Below are 16,976 nucleotides of genomic sequence, written 5' to 3' on the forward strand. Positions count from 1 at the left end.
TTGACATTATAGTTAGACCTGAACTATGAAAGACAAAATGAGAAAACAAATCCTGAAAATCACATTGTCTGATTTGGAAAGAAATTTTTTTCAAATTTTGGTGGAAAATAAGTATTTGGTCAATAACAAACAAGCAAGATTTCTGTCTCTCACAGACCTGTAACTTCTTCTTTAAGAGGCTCCTCTGTCCTCCACTCATTACCTGTAGTACTGTCACATGTTTAAACTTGTTATCAGTAAAAAAGACGCCTGTCTGCAACCTCAAACAGTCACCTTCCAAACTCCACTATGGTGAAGGCCAAAGAGCTGTCGAAGAACACCAGAAACAAAATTGTAGCCCTGCACCAGGCTGGGAAGACTGCATCTGCAATAGGCAAGCAGCTTGGTGTGAAGAAATCAACTGAGGGAGCAATAATTAGAAAATGGAAGACATACAGGACCACTCACTGATAATCTCCCTCAATCTGGGGCTCCACACAAGATCTCACCCCATGGGGTCAAAATGATCCCAAGAACGGTGAACAAAAATCCTAGAACCACACGGGGGGACCTAGTGAATTACCTGCAGAGAGCTGGGACCAATTTTACACATGCTACCATTAGTGACACACTAGGCCACCAGGGACTCAGATCCTGCAGTGCCAGACGTGTCCCCCTGCTTAAGCCATTACATGTCTGGACGTGTCTGAAGTTTGCTAGAGAGCATTTGGATGATCCAGAGACGTATTGGGAGAATGTCATATGGTCAGATGAAACCAAAGTAGAACTGTTTGGTAGAAACACAACTCGTCGTGTTTGGAGGAGAATGAATGCTGAGTTGCATCCAAAGAAAACCATACCTACTGTGAAGCATGGGGGTGGCAACATCATGCTTTGGAGCTGTTTCTCTGCCAAGGGACCAGGATGAGTGATCCGTGTACATGAAAGAATAATTGGGGCCATGTATCATGAGATTTTGAGTGCAAACCTCCTTCCATCAGCAAGGGCATTGAAGATGAAACGAGGCTGGGTCTTTCAGCATGACAATGATTCCAAGCACACCGCCAGGGCAACGAAGGAGTGACTTCGTAAGAAGCATTTCAAGGTCCTGGAGTGGCCTAGCCAGTCTCCTGATCTAAACCCTATAGAAAACCTTTGGAGGGAGTTGAAAGTCCGTGTTGCCCAGCTACAGCCCCAAAACATCACTTCTCTAGAGAAGATCTGCATGGAGGAATGGGCCAACATACCAGCAACAGTGTGTGCCAACCTTGTGAAGACTTACATAAAACGTTTGACCTCTGTCATTGCCAACAAAGGATATATAACAAAATATTGAGATGAACTTTTGTAATTGACCAAATACTTATTTTCCACCAAAATTTGAAAAATTCTTTCCAAATCAGACAATGTGATTTTCAGGATTTTTTTCTCATTTTGTCTCATAGTTGAGGTCTACCTATGATGTCAATTACAGGCAATCTTTTTAAGTGGGAGAACTTGCACAATTGGTGGCTGACTAAATACTTTTTCCCCCACTATATAAGACTAGAAATGTGCTGAGTAAATAAATATAACAGAATACAATATCTGAGTGCCCGACCACATAAGTACAATATACAGGATCAATGCACAAATCTGTATTCCCCTGCGCAATGCAGTCAGAGGTGCGGACTCAGTTCACTTTCTGAACATGACGTATTTATTACTCATCTGATCCCAGCATTTTACACCAGTTATGACATTTATTCAGTAACCATCAAAAAATAGACCCCTAAAATATAACCTTTAATGATTAAGTTAAAAACTCTCAAAAATATATATTATAAGGTGTGTACTCAATTACACATTTAACATCCAACATATATAAGGGTCCACAAAAAATATATAATATTTTGACAGGATATGATATATAGGACCCTATTACACCCCTAATCTAAAGTGCAGCACAAGTAGTAGTAATTACAAAATCCTGGATGTGTGTCAATGTAACTAAATAAACAGCAATGCACTGTCCATGTTTGAAAAGACAAGATGTTATATATCAAAGTGTGCATCAATTATTATTAAGTCCCTGACCCCTATAAGTATATGCAGATATGATCAGGATTAATCAGGGAAAGTTCACAAATAGGGCAAAACAAAAAATCAAGACACCAAACAGAATAAGCAAATGAGCATAGGCATCTTAATAGATAACCAATAGTGATGAGCGAGCTTGCTCGTTTAACCCTTTAATCAAGCATGCTCGGGTGCTCGCCAAGTATTTGGCATCTATGTTTACTCCGCTGCAGCTGCATGTGTCACAGCTGTTAGACAGCTGCGACACATGCAGGGATTGCCTAACAAACAAGCAATCCCTGCATGTGTCGCAGCTGTCTAAAAGCCGTGAAACATGCAGCCGCGGCGGATAAAAATAGATGCCGAGCATGCCGCAAATACTCGGCACTAAAACCAATACTAAAGGGTTAAACGAGCACGCTCGCTCATCACTAATAACCAGCCTTATAAGAAGTCCACATCTGGTGTCTTGATTTTTTGTGTTGCCCTATTTGTATACTTTACAGCAAAACCAAACCTGCATATTTTTTTGTTTATAGAAAAAAAAATTGGAATTTTGTAAACAGAATGTGATTGTGTCCCCATTTTCCAAGACCTGTTGCAGTTTTATTTTTCCATCGATATTGCTGTGTGAGGGCTTTATTTTTGCATGGTGAGTTGATGTGTTTATTGATGCCCTTTGGGGTAGATATCATGTTTTGATCGCTTATTGCATTTTTTTACAGAGTTGCTGTAGCCAAAAAATCACAGTTCTGGCTTTTGGATTTTTTCTCTTTACAGCAGCTGTCCCAACATGTGGCTCGGTGCCACACATGTGGCTTGCGGACCCATGAAGTGTGGCTCACGACTGTCTGCCAATATGGTTCATTAGCACCAAGCCTAGCTAACGGCTATGAACAGTACATTTCCAGATGGTGACTTCTGTTATTAGCCCAGTACAGAAGAGCAGATCTGGATGCTCATATACTGGCCTTGGGGGTTTAGTGATAATTTAAGTATTGTAAGGTGGAGATAGGGTACTTATAGTCAGAGGGGATGCTTGAAGCTGGATTTAACAGTGTTGTGGGGGTGGTTGAGGAGACAGTACTGAATGGGGGTAAGGTGGGTCTAGGTATACTGCTTCAGGCCCCCTTCACACATCCATTTTCTATGTCCATATGCATCCCGTTTTTAAAGGACCACAAATACGGACATATGCACACCAATTGTATTCAATGGGTATGCACACATGTTAGGTTTTTCATGCTGACCTTGTTTCCGTATAAAAATATGCAGACATGTCAGTTTTTTTTTGCGCAGCACGCACTGAATAGATCCTACACACTGATGACACACAGATGACAACCATGTGTCATCAGTGTGGTACGTACCGGCACCTGGGAATCAGCGGTACAGTTCGCGCAAATCTGCTGCTTCTGCTGCGGCGGCGGCTGCTGCTGCTGGAAACATCTCTCATCATTGTCCCCTGCTCATGCTGCGATCTGCACGAGCAAGAGACAATGTTAGGAGTTGTAGGCAGCCCCCGCTGTCAACGGGTTTAAGATAAAGAATAAAATAAAAAAAAAAACTTATATTCACCTTACACATAATGTCATGAAGCCCGTGTCACCGGTAGAAAAACTAAAATAAAAAAACAACCATAATACTCACCTGTCCGACATACTGTCCCAAACTATAATCAATGTCTATGATCACTGGTTTACAACCTGAATGGTGCCAAGATGCGACCGTCCAGGCTGTAAATCAGGACACAATGAGCTGCTGCGACCGGCGTCATAGAGGTTACCGCCTGTCACTGAAGGTGTGTTCCCAAGGGCAGCTCACTGCAAGCTGGGACTAGGAACTGCCATGTCCTCAGTGAGATCACCGCTCTCACCGTGAGAAATTTTTCACGTTGTTGCGCTGAGCTCACTTAATTCAGCGCAATTCACTGTGAACTGTGTTAACAGCGGTGAACTCAGTGAGCTCAGCTCAACACTGAGAAATTTCTCATGGTGCTCGTGGTGATCTCACTGAGGTCACGGCAGTTCCTCGTCCCAGCATGCAGTGAGCTGCCCGTGGGAACGCACCTTCAGTGACAGGCGGTAACCTCTATGACGGCGGTCGCAGCAGCTCATTGTGTCCTGAGTCCTGATTTACAGCCTGGACGGTCGCATCTTGGCACCATTCAGGTTCTAAACAAATTATAACAGAGATAGATTATGGTGAGGGACAATATGACGGATATGGTTGGTTTTTATTTTTAATTTTTTTTTTTGGGCTTCAGAGGAATGGGCATAAGGTGAGTATAAATGTTTTTTATTTTTAAATAAATGTGTAAAACAGTGTACACTTTTATTTCAAATAAAGTACTTTATTCTGGGTATTTGACTCTGGGGTTAATAATGGAGGCGTCTTATAGACGCCTCTCCATTACTAACCCCTGGGCTTGATATCAGCTGCCGATACAAAGCTGTCATCAACCCCAACCCTATTACCCCACTTGCCACTGCACCAGGGCAAGCAGGAAGAGCGGAGGCTAAGTGCCAGAATCTTATGAATGCGCAATTTCTGGGGCGGATGAGAGCTGATGTTTAAATAAGGGAGGGGACCAAAATCCATGGCCCCTTCCTAGGCTATTAATATCAGCTTGCATCTGTCTGCATATCCTTTGCTGGTTGTTAAAATAGGGGGGACCCCACATTATTTTTTGGGGGGTTTCCCATTTTAATAACCTGTAAAGAATAAGTATACAGCTGTGAGCTTATATTAATAGCCTGGGAAGCTACATGGGTAGTACCCTCTTCCCAGGCTATAAACATCAGCCCCAGCTTTCCGCTTTCCCTCTGCTGGTTAATAAAATGTAGGGGGATCCCAAGCCACTTTTTTAAAAATGTAATAATTTATGAATAAATTACATGTACAGTAAGCTACAACCCCAAAGCACTGAATATATATCTCACTCACATATTTCTGTCTATCATCTGTTCTCCCTCTTGCAAGTCCTGTGTTTTTAAATTTCTTGCAATTAAACTTTAAAAATAAGTTGTTGAAATAGCATCCATTTTTTTCCTGGACAAAAAAACGGATGCTGCATACGGACACACGGACATATGGAGAGCACATGGATGCCACACGGACACAGACCACAGATCTCGCCAGTAACGTATTTTCCTATACAGGAATTACCAAGATGTGTGAAGGAGGCCTCAGTGTGATTTCTGTGTGAAAGCTTAGCCGTCATACTGGTCATGGGAGCTCTAGGTGTCACTACTGCGAGGGGGAGCGGGAGCGAGATGTCACTACTCGGGGGACTGGTGGCGTCTGGAAGTGGCTTGTGACCCTCTCTCAGAGCTGAATGTGGTTCTCAATGTAAGAAATTTTGGGGACCATTGCTCTACAATTAATTGTTTGATAGATTGTACTTTTACAAATGTGGAGATATCAAATATGTTTATCTATTTTTTTAAATATCTTTATTTTTAATAGAAGTAAGGGAGTGTGATTTTTTTTTACTTTTTTCTTTAATCCTTTTGGGGCATTTGGATCTTGGATTGTCTGATTGCCCATAGTTTAATAATGTAATACAACTATATAATCAAGAGTTTTCCCAAGCCTCCTTGAAAAGGAAATATTTAGAAAAAGTGTGGCCCATCCCTTTTGGCGGATTCTACTCTATCCAAATACTTACCTAATAGACCTAGTATCACCTTTCGGAGAAGTAAAAACCTCCGTGATCATGTGGTGAAAGTCACTACCACAGTGATCCAATCTTCTTTTTGGATAATGTCCGCCCTCGGCGAGGATGATCACCTTGTGGCAGATGCATTTCCTGTCCTAACATTGAACGCACTGACACCTTTTGTGATTCCACAAGACTGAAACATTTTAACATCAATCATAAAATATTTTGTACCACAAAAGCCGTTTATTATGCCACATGCCGCTATTCAAAAATATACGTGGTATTCACTACTCATCAGCTTAAAGGGGGTGTCCATTATTAGGACAACCCCTTCTCAATCTGAATGTTTGCCACCATGAAAATAAAAACTCCCATACTCACCTCTCATTTCGGGCCCTTTTCTATCGGTTTCAGCACTCACGTTCCCGGAACTCCTGTGCGGCTGTTATGACTCGTGAGCCCGGCGCCCAATCACCGCTGGTGTCACTGTCCCCGCCTTGAATGTACATGTAATCAAGAGGAGGTCAGAGCTGCAGCCGCTCACTTCCTCATGATTACTTTGGCTGACTGTGCCCTTAGTTTCTGGGAATGACTGCGATGTATCGTCACATCATTCTCATCGTCATTCACTGTCCCTCTGAACCATCTGATGTGCGCAATTTTACCATCTATGTAGATATACAATTTCTTTATATTACTGCACAATGTTGCTTTACTGTGTCCTCTTTGGTTTTTACACCTTCCACCATTTATTCTACTTTCAATTTATGTGAGACCTCTATACTCTATACTATACTATACTACTTATTTTCATGTAGGTGTTTTACTTATACCGTATTTTGCAGATTATAAGAAGCTCTTTTACCCCCCAAAATTGGAGGAAAGTGGAGAAGGGTGCATCTTATAGTCATGATGTACCTGGCTGTGGCTGTGGAATTGAGGGGTGGACAGCGGTGAAGAAGCGAGTCACGGGAGGCAGGAGCAGGGTCAGGGCCGGCTTCAGGTTTTTGTGGGCCCTGGGAGAATGAGTCTCAATGGGCCCCTTTAACACATACCACGATTCATGATGCACAGATACCGCAGAGAAATATAGGTATAGTACAATGCAAAGATTTCACCTGTTACATTACATGAGTGATATCTATTGTAAATTCTACAATAGCTCAGAAACCGACGAATTGCTCCATACAGAATCCTGGCTCCCATAAAACGATCCATGCAGGCTGTCCCCCCCCCCCCCTACATAATGCCTCATGCAAGATGTCATACCCCCCCTTATAATGCCCCATGAAGGCTGTCCCCCCCCATATAATGCCCCATGTAGGATGTCACCCCCTCTTATAATGCCCCATGCAGGATGTCACCCCCCCCTCCCTTATAATGCCCCATGCAGGATGTCACTTGTCCCCCCCCTTAAAATGCCCCATGAAGAATGTTACTTGTCACCCCTTATAATGCCCCATGGAGGATGTCACCCCCCCTCCCTTATAATGCCCCATGCAGGTTGTCACACACTCCCTCCCTTATAATGCCCCATGCAGGATTTCAGACACCCCCTCGCTTATAATGCCTCATGCAGGATTTCACACACACCCCCTCCCTTATAATGCCCCATGCAGGATGTCACACACATTACCTCCCTTAAAATGCCCCATGCAGGATATCACACCACCCTTCGCTTATAATGCCGCATGCAGGATGTCAGCCCCCCCTATAATGCCCCATGCAGGATGTCACCCCCCCCTTTGCTTATAATGCCCCATGCTGGATGTCAGCCCCCCCCATAATGCCCCATGCAGGATGTCACACACCCTCCCCCTCGCTTATAATTCCCCATGCAGGATGTCACACGACCCCACCCCCCCTCCCTTATAATGCCCCATGCAGGATGTCACACCACCCCCACCATATAATGCCCCACGCCTCCATACAATAAAGAAAAATCAAATACTCACCTCACTCACCTGCTGCCACTGCTCCGGACTCCTCACGCGTGTCGGCATCTTCCCGCTCTGCGCTCTGATGGCTCAGGAGAGAGGACGGTGTAAAGACGTCACCGCATCCTCTGACCTGAGACGTCACTGTGCAGCATCCGAGGAAGAGACCGGAGCTGCTGCGGAGGCATGGGGAGAGGTAACTATTGCGCCAGGTGCCGGGGCCCTGAGCAAGTGGGGGGGGAGCGGGCGATGGCAACGCTCTCCTCCGCTCAAGGGTCCTATAGCGCGGCGGGGTGCCTGACAGCGAGTTGCCCCCCCGCCTGCTCAGGGCCACTTGCCCGGGTGCTGACGCCAGGTGCCGACGCCGGCCCTGAGCAGGGTCACAGGAGGCAGGAGCCGGCGCTGGGGCTACCACCTGTGCCTGCTATTAAAGAAAATGAATATGCATTGCTCCCCACACCAATAATACCGTCCACCTCTCTGCACTGAAGCCAGGACGTAGAGGTGGGTGGGAGTGTGGGAGTGGGGAGCAGTGCGTATTCATTTTTTTTCAATATGGGGTGCACGTGTTAGCCGCAGACACCAGCTTCCAGCTGTGGCTGGGCGATCACGTGTGTTCGCTATTAAAGAAAATGAATGTTCACTGCTCCCCATGCCCAAAATCCCGGGTGTGGGGAGCAGTGAATATTCCGGCAGCTGTCATTGGCATATGGGGGCACATGGCATCAACGTCATGAGCTGCGCCGCTTACACCCTGAAGACAGTTGCCAGCATCAGAAGAGGACGCCGTATGCGAGGAAGCGAAGGGAAGGTGAGTAGAATGGTTTATTTTCTTTTATGTGTGCGGCGTGATGGAGATCATATACCAGGATGATGGGACATATATACATGTATAATAGGATGGGCGACACATGTACTTGGATGGAGGGTCACATATACCAGGATAGAGATATACCAGGATGGGTGGGGATATATATATGTCAGGATGGGTGGGGATATATATATTAGGATGAGGGGACTTGTATACCAGGATGGGGGGGACATATACAGTGGGGAAAATAAGTATTTGATACATTGCCGATATTGCAAGTTCTCCACTACAAAGAATGGAGAGGTCTCTAATTTATCGTAGATACACTGCAACTGTGAGAGACAGAATCGAAACACAATGTGATTTTCCGTTTGTTTCGATTCTGTCTCTCACAGTTGCAGTGTACCTACGATAAAATTACAGACCTCTCCATTCTTTGTAGTGGGAGAACTTGCAATATCAGCAATGTATCAAATACTTATTTTCCCCTCTGTATAGCAGGATGGGGGACATATATACCAGGCTGGAGGGCCATATATAGCAGGAAGAAGGGCCATATATACCATGATGTGGATCATATATACCAGGATGGGGGCCATATATACCAAGATTGGGGCCATATACTGTATACCTGGATGAGAATCATATACAGAATATGGCCCCCATTCTGGTATATATCAGGATGGGGATCATATATACCAGGATGGGACAAGGATGGCCCACATATACACCAAGATGGGGGACATAAATACAGAATTGGGGGACATTATCTCCATAACAGTGGCAGCAGCAGAACTCCCATAAGTGCATCATGACCACATTTTTTGCTTCAAATTTTATTTTCTATTTACCTCCTCTAAAATCTAGGTGATTCTTATGGTCTAACTCGTCTTATAGTTCACAAAATATGGTACTTAGACATTCCCCCCCCCTCCCCCATCTATCCATCCCTTCTTCCCTTTTTCTACCCCACTTACTCCCCATTATTTCCCTACACGTTTTACATTGTGGATTCACATACATGTATGTACTCTTATCTAATGTAATGAAATCATGCCACTTTGAGTGGTATAAACCTTGATCTATGTGTTCCCTTATTCACATTCACCCATCATTGCTTGTTTGGATATATAAATATTATATATATTCGTTTTCTCTCTTCACACACATTTATAAATGACACACTTTTTTATTATATTATATTTTTATTATATTTAATGACATTATTTTCCATTTCATATTCTTTTTTTTGCATTTGTCACTATAGATGTCATCAATAATATGTATCTTATTTATGGCATTATTAATATCCTTTTGTCATAATATCACATAATGTGTTCTCTCCATTGTGCTGCATACAGTTAATAACATGCTCTTTTGCACCATCTTGTGGCCTTTTGTGAGTATTACTCTCCAACTGTGCACGTTGTTGATTTCTCTGAATTATGAAAGCTAGACTTCTTTTGCACATTGGCTCGTCTGGTGCCCGGCCAGCTCTCCTCTTCCTGTATCTTTCGTGCCTTTCGGCGCCGCAACCCAGTTTGTGTCACGGTCGGTCATGTGACGTGGGTCGAGGCAAGCTCCCGGACTTCACCAGTGCACGCATGCGTCACTACACTCTGCTTCCCTCTCCTATTGGCTAGTGCTGCATTTTTATTCCCCCTCTTCCTGTGATGTGTCGGGGTGGGCACATTGTAAGGCAGCTCCTGCTGTGAACCAAGTATGTACTAAACTCATTTTTTCCCATCCATCCTGAGTGTCCGCTGACTATTTGACCGTGCCATGTATGGGAATATATTTACCTTTTACCCCAATCTTGTATACTTGACCATTATTTAGTCACCATACCCCCAGATATTCTCATTGCATCATCAATATTAGATATGTATTTTTACACATATTTGCTTATATATATTTCTGATGAGGGTTACATCTAATATACTATATTTGTGATTTTATACTAAGCAGTGAGCCTCCTTTACATTCTGCTATTTATATGTGTGATCTGCGCTGTCTTCCTATTCTTTGTATATCCACTGAACCTTTTTACTTCATCAATAAAGTTCATCCTTTATGACATTTATTTATGACTCGCTATATTGACTTAATTATTATTTTTTTGTCCATACCAGTTTTGTTACCAATTAGTCTGTTGGCGCTAATGTCTGAGATATAAGAACACTCACTTATTATACAGGTAATTTCAGTTCTCCACATTACTTTCCTATAAAGCTTGTTGTGTGTATACACACATAGAGTTCTCCTGCTCCCTTGTCCCCTTTCTTTCTATGGCCAGTGTTAGACTATTTTTATATCACATTTAGGCATCCATTTAATATATATGCTGGGACATATAAGCTAAACAGATACCTCTGATGGATGATGCACACTTTTAATGTTTATTTTACAACTCTAAAACTATAAATCTGTTATACTGCTCCTTCCCAACCAAATAATGTGAACAGCTCCGTTCCTCCCTCTGTGTATACATTGTGTAATGTGAATGTATTGTGCTCTGTGAACTGTATATGGGGTACAGAGAATGATACTTGCCACACGATGACCAGTAAAGGATGATGGAATCTTGCAAATCCTGCAAAAATGAAAAAAGGGGAAATGGGGGAGGGTACAAATAGGAAGGGAAGGAAAAAATGCCAAAAAAACAGTGCCTTTTGAAGCTAAAATCTCTCCGGATGCTCCTTGTATACAAGTCGCTGCGTCGCTCTCTCCCAACTGTCACCTGAGATACAAATGATAACATTGCAGGAGCCAGGAATGACCAGTAACTGCCAATCACCTGCAGTCACATGACCTCCTCACTGCAGCCAGAACATTTCTATTACATTTGAAACTTTCAAGTAAAGATTTAGCCCCGATTCATCCAGACTGGCCGTTCTCATGTCGGAATGTGCTGGTTTCTGGGCCCTTAGTCTGAGATTTATTTTCTAAACACTCTGCCTGCATGAGCTCCTGAGTCTTTTTTTTGGACATTCAGTTTTATTCTGGGTACCACATAGTCCTCCACACCGTACAATGTTCCTCATATAGTGTTCCATACAGTATTATGGGCACTACATAGTCCTCCATACAGTATAATGTTCCCCATATAGTGCTCCATACAGTATTATGGGCACCACATAGTCTTCAATACAATATTATGGGCCCCACATAGTCCTCCATACAGTATAATGTTCCCCATATAGTGCTCCATACAGTATAATGGGCACCACATAGTGCTCCATACAGTATAAGGTTCCTCATATAGTGCTCCATACAGTATTATGGGCACCACATAGTGCTCCATACAGTATTATGGGCACAATATAGTGCTCCACACAGTATTATGGGCACCACATAGTGCTCCATACAGTATAATGTTCCCCATATAGTGCTCCATACAGTATAATGGGCACCACATAGTGCTCCATACAGTATTATGGGCACAATATAGTGCTCCACACAGTATTATGGTCACCACATAGTCCTCCACACATTACAATGTTCCCCATATAGTGTTCCATACAGTATTATGGGCACTACATAGTCCTCCATACAGTATAATGTTCCCCATATAGTGCTCCATACAGTATTATGGGCACCACATAGTCTTCCATACAGTATAATGCTCCTCATATAGTGCTCCATACAGTATTATGGCCACCACATAGTCTTCCATACAATATTATGGGCCCCACATAGTCCTCCATACAGTATAATGTTCCCCATATAGTGCTCCATACAGTATAATGGGCACCACATAGTGCTCCATACAGTATAATGTTCCTCATATAGTGCTCCATACAGTATTAGGGGCACCACATAGTCTTCAATACAATATTATGGGCCCCACCTAGTCCTCCATATAGTATAATGTTCCCCATATTGTGCTCCGTACAGTATTATGGGCCCCATATAGTGCTTCATACAGTTATGGCCCCCATATAGTCCTCCATACAGAATTATGGGCCCCATAAAGTCCTTCATATAGCTTTGTGGGCACCATATAGTCCTTCATAAAGTATAATGAACTCCATACAGTATTATGGGCCCCATGTAGTCCTCCATACATATAAAATAAATAAACAAATACTCACCTCTCCCTAATCCCTCGCAGCTCCAGCCCCTGCACTGCTCAGCACAGACGGTGCGCTGTAGTAATGTCTTTGTGCCTTCTACACTGAGACGTCACAGAGCTCAGCTGCAGAGGGGGAATGATGGGAGAGGGAACAACACCTGATGGCTCCCCTTCCCATCATTGTTTTCAACTGTATCGGCATTCATGATACGGATACACGCAGTTCATTAATTTGGGGAAAAGACAAAATGCTTTTTATTGTTTTTTTTTCTTTTTCAACACCAAAATTCGCAAATCTTTTAAAGTCTCAGAAATGCGCCACATTGAAAATTCCTCCAGAAATCTTTCTCCAGTTAGGACTGGAGAAAAATGGCCAAAAAAATGTGATATTTGGTAAAAGTCGCAATTCATTAATCTAAAACATCTGGATAAGCAAAGTTGTCAAGAAAATGAAAAAGGCTTGAAAAAGAAAGACAACTTAAAAAGTGGCACAAAACATATAGCAAATAAGGCACAAATACTAAAGTCACTAATATGGGGCAAATTACTCCAGAAAAATGGAGAAACAGCAATGATGAATCAGTGCCTATGTGATTTCTGCCAAAGACAAGCGCTGTCATAAAGGTGGCTTATTGGAAAAGGGTCCAGCAGTTATAGGCAGGGGCGTAACTACAATGGGTGCAGGGGTTGTAATCGCACCCGGGCTCTGGAGCCTAAAAGGCCCAAAAAGTTCAGTGAAGGTCTCTGAGTGAGTCAAAAAAGACCAAGCCATGTGGATCAGTCATATTGTTTGCAGAGGTAACAGTTCTTATCTAGTGAGAGAGCAGGCGCAGGGAAGCTCTTAAAGGAGACATGAGAGGTTGAAGAACACTAGTCAGATAGCTAGTGAATCTGCAGGATAATAGTGTTATGAAAGTGCCCAGCTGCTGTACAGAAAGCATTTCTGAGAAAATTAACTTTAAATGGAACCTGTCTCTAGAAAAATACTATTAACCTGCAGATATGGGGTTAATCTACAGGATAATAGCATTACTAACCTGCCCAGGGCCCGCTGCGGGGAGAAAATTAACTTTATTCTCCCCGGAAGCATTTGATTTCAGTCACGGGGGCGGTGTCGGCGCTGGTTCAATCATTGCTCTAACTATACAGAGCGGTGGTTGTAACCGCGCCACCCGGCACTGACTGACAGCCGGCCTAAATGCAAAGGGGGAGGGACAGCGGGAGTTTCAATGGAGTTCAGGTCCACATATACAAGGATGGAGATCATATACACCAGGATGGGAGGGCCATATACACCAGGACGGGGAAAACAATTATACCAGGACGGGGGGCCACATATACCAGGATTTGAAATCATATATACCAGAATGGGAGGACATATATACTAGGATGGGGGACCATATATACCAGGATGGGGGATATATATACCAGGATGGGGGGGATATGCAGTATATACCAGGATGGAGGGACATATATATCAGGGTGGGGGGATATACAGTACAGACCAAACGTTTGGACTCACCTTCTCATTTAAAGATTTTTCTGTATTTTCTTGACTATGAAAATTGTACATTCACACTGAAGGCATCAAAACTATGAATTAACACATGTGGAATTATATACTTAACATAAAAGTGTGAAAGAACTGAAAATATGTCTTATATTCTAGGTTCTTCAAAGTAGCCACCTTTTGCTTTGATGACTGCTTTGCACACTCTTGGCATTCTCTTGATGAGCTTCAAGAGGTAGTCACCGGAAATGGATTTAACTTCACAGGTGTTCCCTGTCAGGTTTAATAAGTGGGATTTCTTGCCTTATAAATGGAGTTGGGACCATCAGTTGTGTTGTGCAGAAGTCAGGTGGATACACAGCTGATAGTCCTACTGAATAGACTGTTAGCTCCTTTTTCTTGCCATAATACAAATGCTAAGTAAAGAAAAACGAGTGGTCATCATTACTTTAAGAAATGAAGGTCAGTCAGTCCGAAAAATAGGGCATACTTTGAAAGTGTCCCCAAGTGCAGTTGCAAAAACCATCAAGCGCTACAAAGAAACTGGCTCACATGAGGACCGCCCCAGGAAAGGAAGACCAAGAGTCACCTCTGCTTCTGAGGATAGGTTTATCCGAGTCACCAGCCTCAGAAATCGCAGGTTAACAGCAGCTCAGATTAGAGACCAGGTCAATGCCACACAGAGTTCTAGCAGCAGACACATCTCTACAACAACTGTTAAAAGGAGACTTTGTGCAGCAGGCCTTCATGGTAAAATAGCTGCTAAGAAACCACTGCTAAGGACAGACAACAAGCAGAAGAGACTTGTTTGGGCTAAAGAACACAAGGAATGGACATTAGACCAGTGGAAATCTGTGCTTTGGTCTGATGAGTCCAAATTTGAGATCTTTGGTTCCAACCACCGTGTCTTTGTGCGACGCAGAAAAGGTGAACGGATGGACTCTATATGCCTGGTTCCCACCGTGAAGCATGGAGGAGGAGGTGTGATGGTGTGGGAGTGCTTTGCTGGTGAAAATGTTGGGGATTTATTCAAAATTGAAGGCATACTGAACCAGCATGGCTACCACAGCATCTTGCAGCGGCATGCTATTCCATCCGGTTTGCGTTTAGTTGGACCATCATTTATTTTACAACAGGACAATGACCCCAAACACACCTCAAGGCTGTGTAAGGGCTATTTGACCAATGAGGAGAGTGATGGGGTGCTATGCCAGATGACCTGGCCTCCACAGTCACCAGACCTGAACCCAATCAAGATGGTTTGGGGTGAGCAGGACCACTGAGTGAAGGCAAAAGGGCCAACAAGTGCTAAGCATCTCTGGGAACTCCTTCAAGATTGTTGGAAGACCATTTCCGGTAACTACCTCTTGAAGCTCATCAAGAGAATGCCAAGTGTGTGCAAAGCAGTCATCAAAGCAAAAGGTGGCTACTTTAAAGAACCTAGAATATAAGACATATTTCAGTTGTTTCACAATTTTTGGTAAGTATATAATTCCACATGTGTTAATTCATAGTTTTGATGCCTTCAGTGTGAATGTACAATTTTCAAAGTCATGAAAATACAGAAAAATCTTTAAATGAGAAGGTGTGTCCAAACGTTTGGTCTGTACTGTATATATCAGGATGGGGGGCCATATATACTAGGATGGGGGGCCATATATTCCAGGATGGGGGCCATATATACCAGGATGGGAGGGATATATATACCAGGATTGAGGGACAAATACATAATGAGGAGGAGGAGGAGGAGGAACAGAAGATGGTTTCCTGCGCTACAGATGGTACTACCCACACCACCTTCATCCCATTTGTTCAGCAAGGATGGCCTCAAGAGGAGGACGAGATGGAGGACGAGGTGGAGAAGATGAACAGGTGTCCTCTTGGTGGTGACAGGGAAGTCTTGGCTGTTGGCAGTCTGGCACACATAGCTGAGTTTATATTCCACTACCTTTCTCGTGACCCTCACATTGTACGCATTTTGGCCAACTCTAATTACTGGTTGGTCAGCCTTCTAGACTCAACCAAGTAGGATCCCGGCACTCACATGTGAAATAATTAACCGTCTAATGTTGTCTCAACCAGGCCCAGCGTCAGCACTCGGGCAAGAGCCGGGGTCCTGAGCAGGCAGGGGGCTCACTCGCTGTTGGGCATCCCGGCACGCAATGGGACCCGTGAGCGGAGGGGAGCGGTGCCAGCACCCACCCCTCCCCCCCCCGCTTCCTCAGGGCTCTGGCACAATACTTACCTCTCCCCGTGCCTCCTCAGCAGGTCCTGTATCTTCCGCGGTTGCTGCACTGTGACGTCTCAGGTCAGAGGGCGCAATGACATCTTTCCACCGTGTCCTCACCTGAGCAGTCACAGAGTCACAGAGCGGGAAGACGGCGACACGGATGAGGAGTCGGGAGCAGCGGCAGCGATGAGAGCATTGGCAGCAGGTGAAGAGAAGTGAGGTGAGTTTTTGATTTTCTTTTTTTTTATGCATGGAAGCATGGAGAATTATAGGTGGGACGACAGCCAGCATGGGGCATTAAGTGTGTGGGGGTGGGGAACAGCCTGCATGGGGCATTATGTGGGGGGGGACAGCCTGCATAAGGAATTATGTGGGGGGGTGACAGCCAGTGTGGCGCCCCTGAGGGTTCGGCCGCCACAGAAATGCTGCACTTCTTTAATGGAGTGTGGTGTTCCTCCTCTGAGGTAAGTCCAGTGTGATGGTAGTTACCTAGCTTTGCATCCAACACCACATTTCCACCAGAGGGAGCTAGTATGCACTAGGTGCTGCTCCCCTGGTTACAGTGAGACTGGGGAACACAAAGTGGTAGGAACCAGTTAGTGGGTGTGGGTGGAGGAACAGTTAGTTAGTGACACTTCTAATTTGATATTTAATAGAATGCCATCTTAGATCTTGGTCTTTTGGTGGTCCTTTTTGTTCTTCGGTGGTTCTG

Source organism: Phyllobates terribilis, unplaced genomic scaffold, assembly GCF_046119375.1.
Source record: "Phyllobates terribilis strain yellow unplaced genomic scaffold, ASM4611937v1 Scaffold_2__4_contigs__length_985480577, whole genome shotgun sequence".
NCBI lineage: Eukaryota > Metazoa > Chordata > Amphibia > Anura > Dendrobatidae > Phyllobates > Phyllobates terribilis.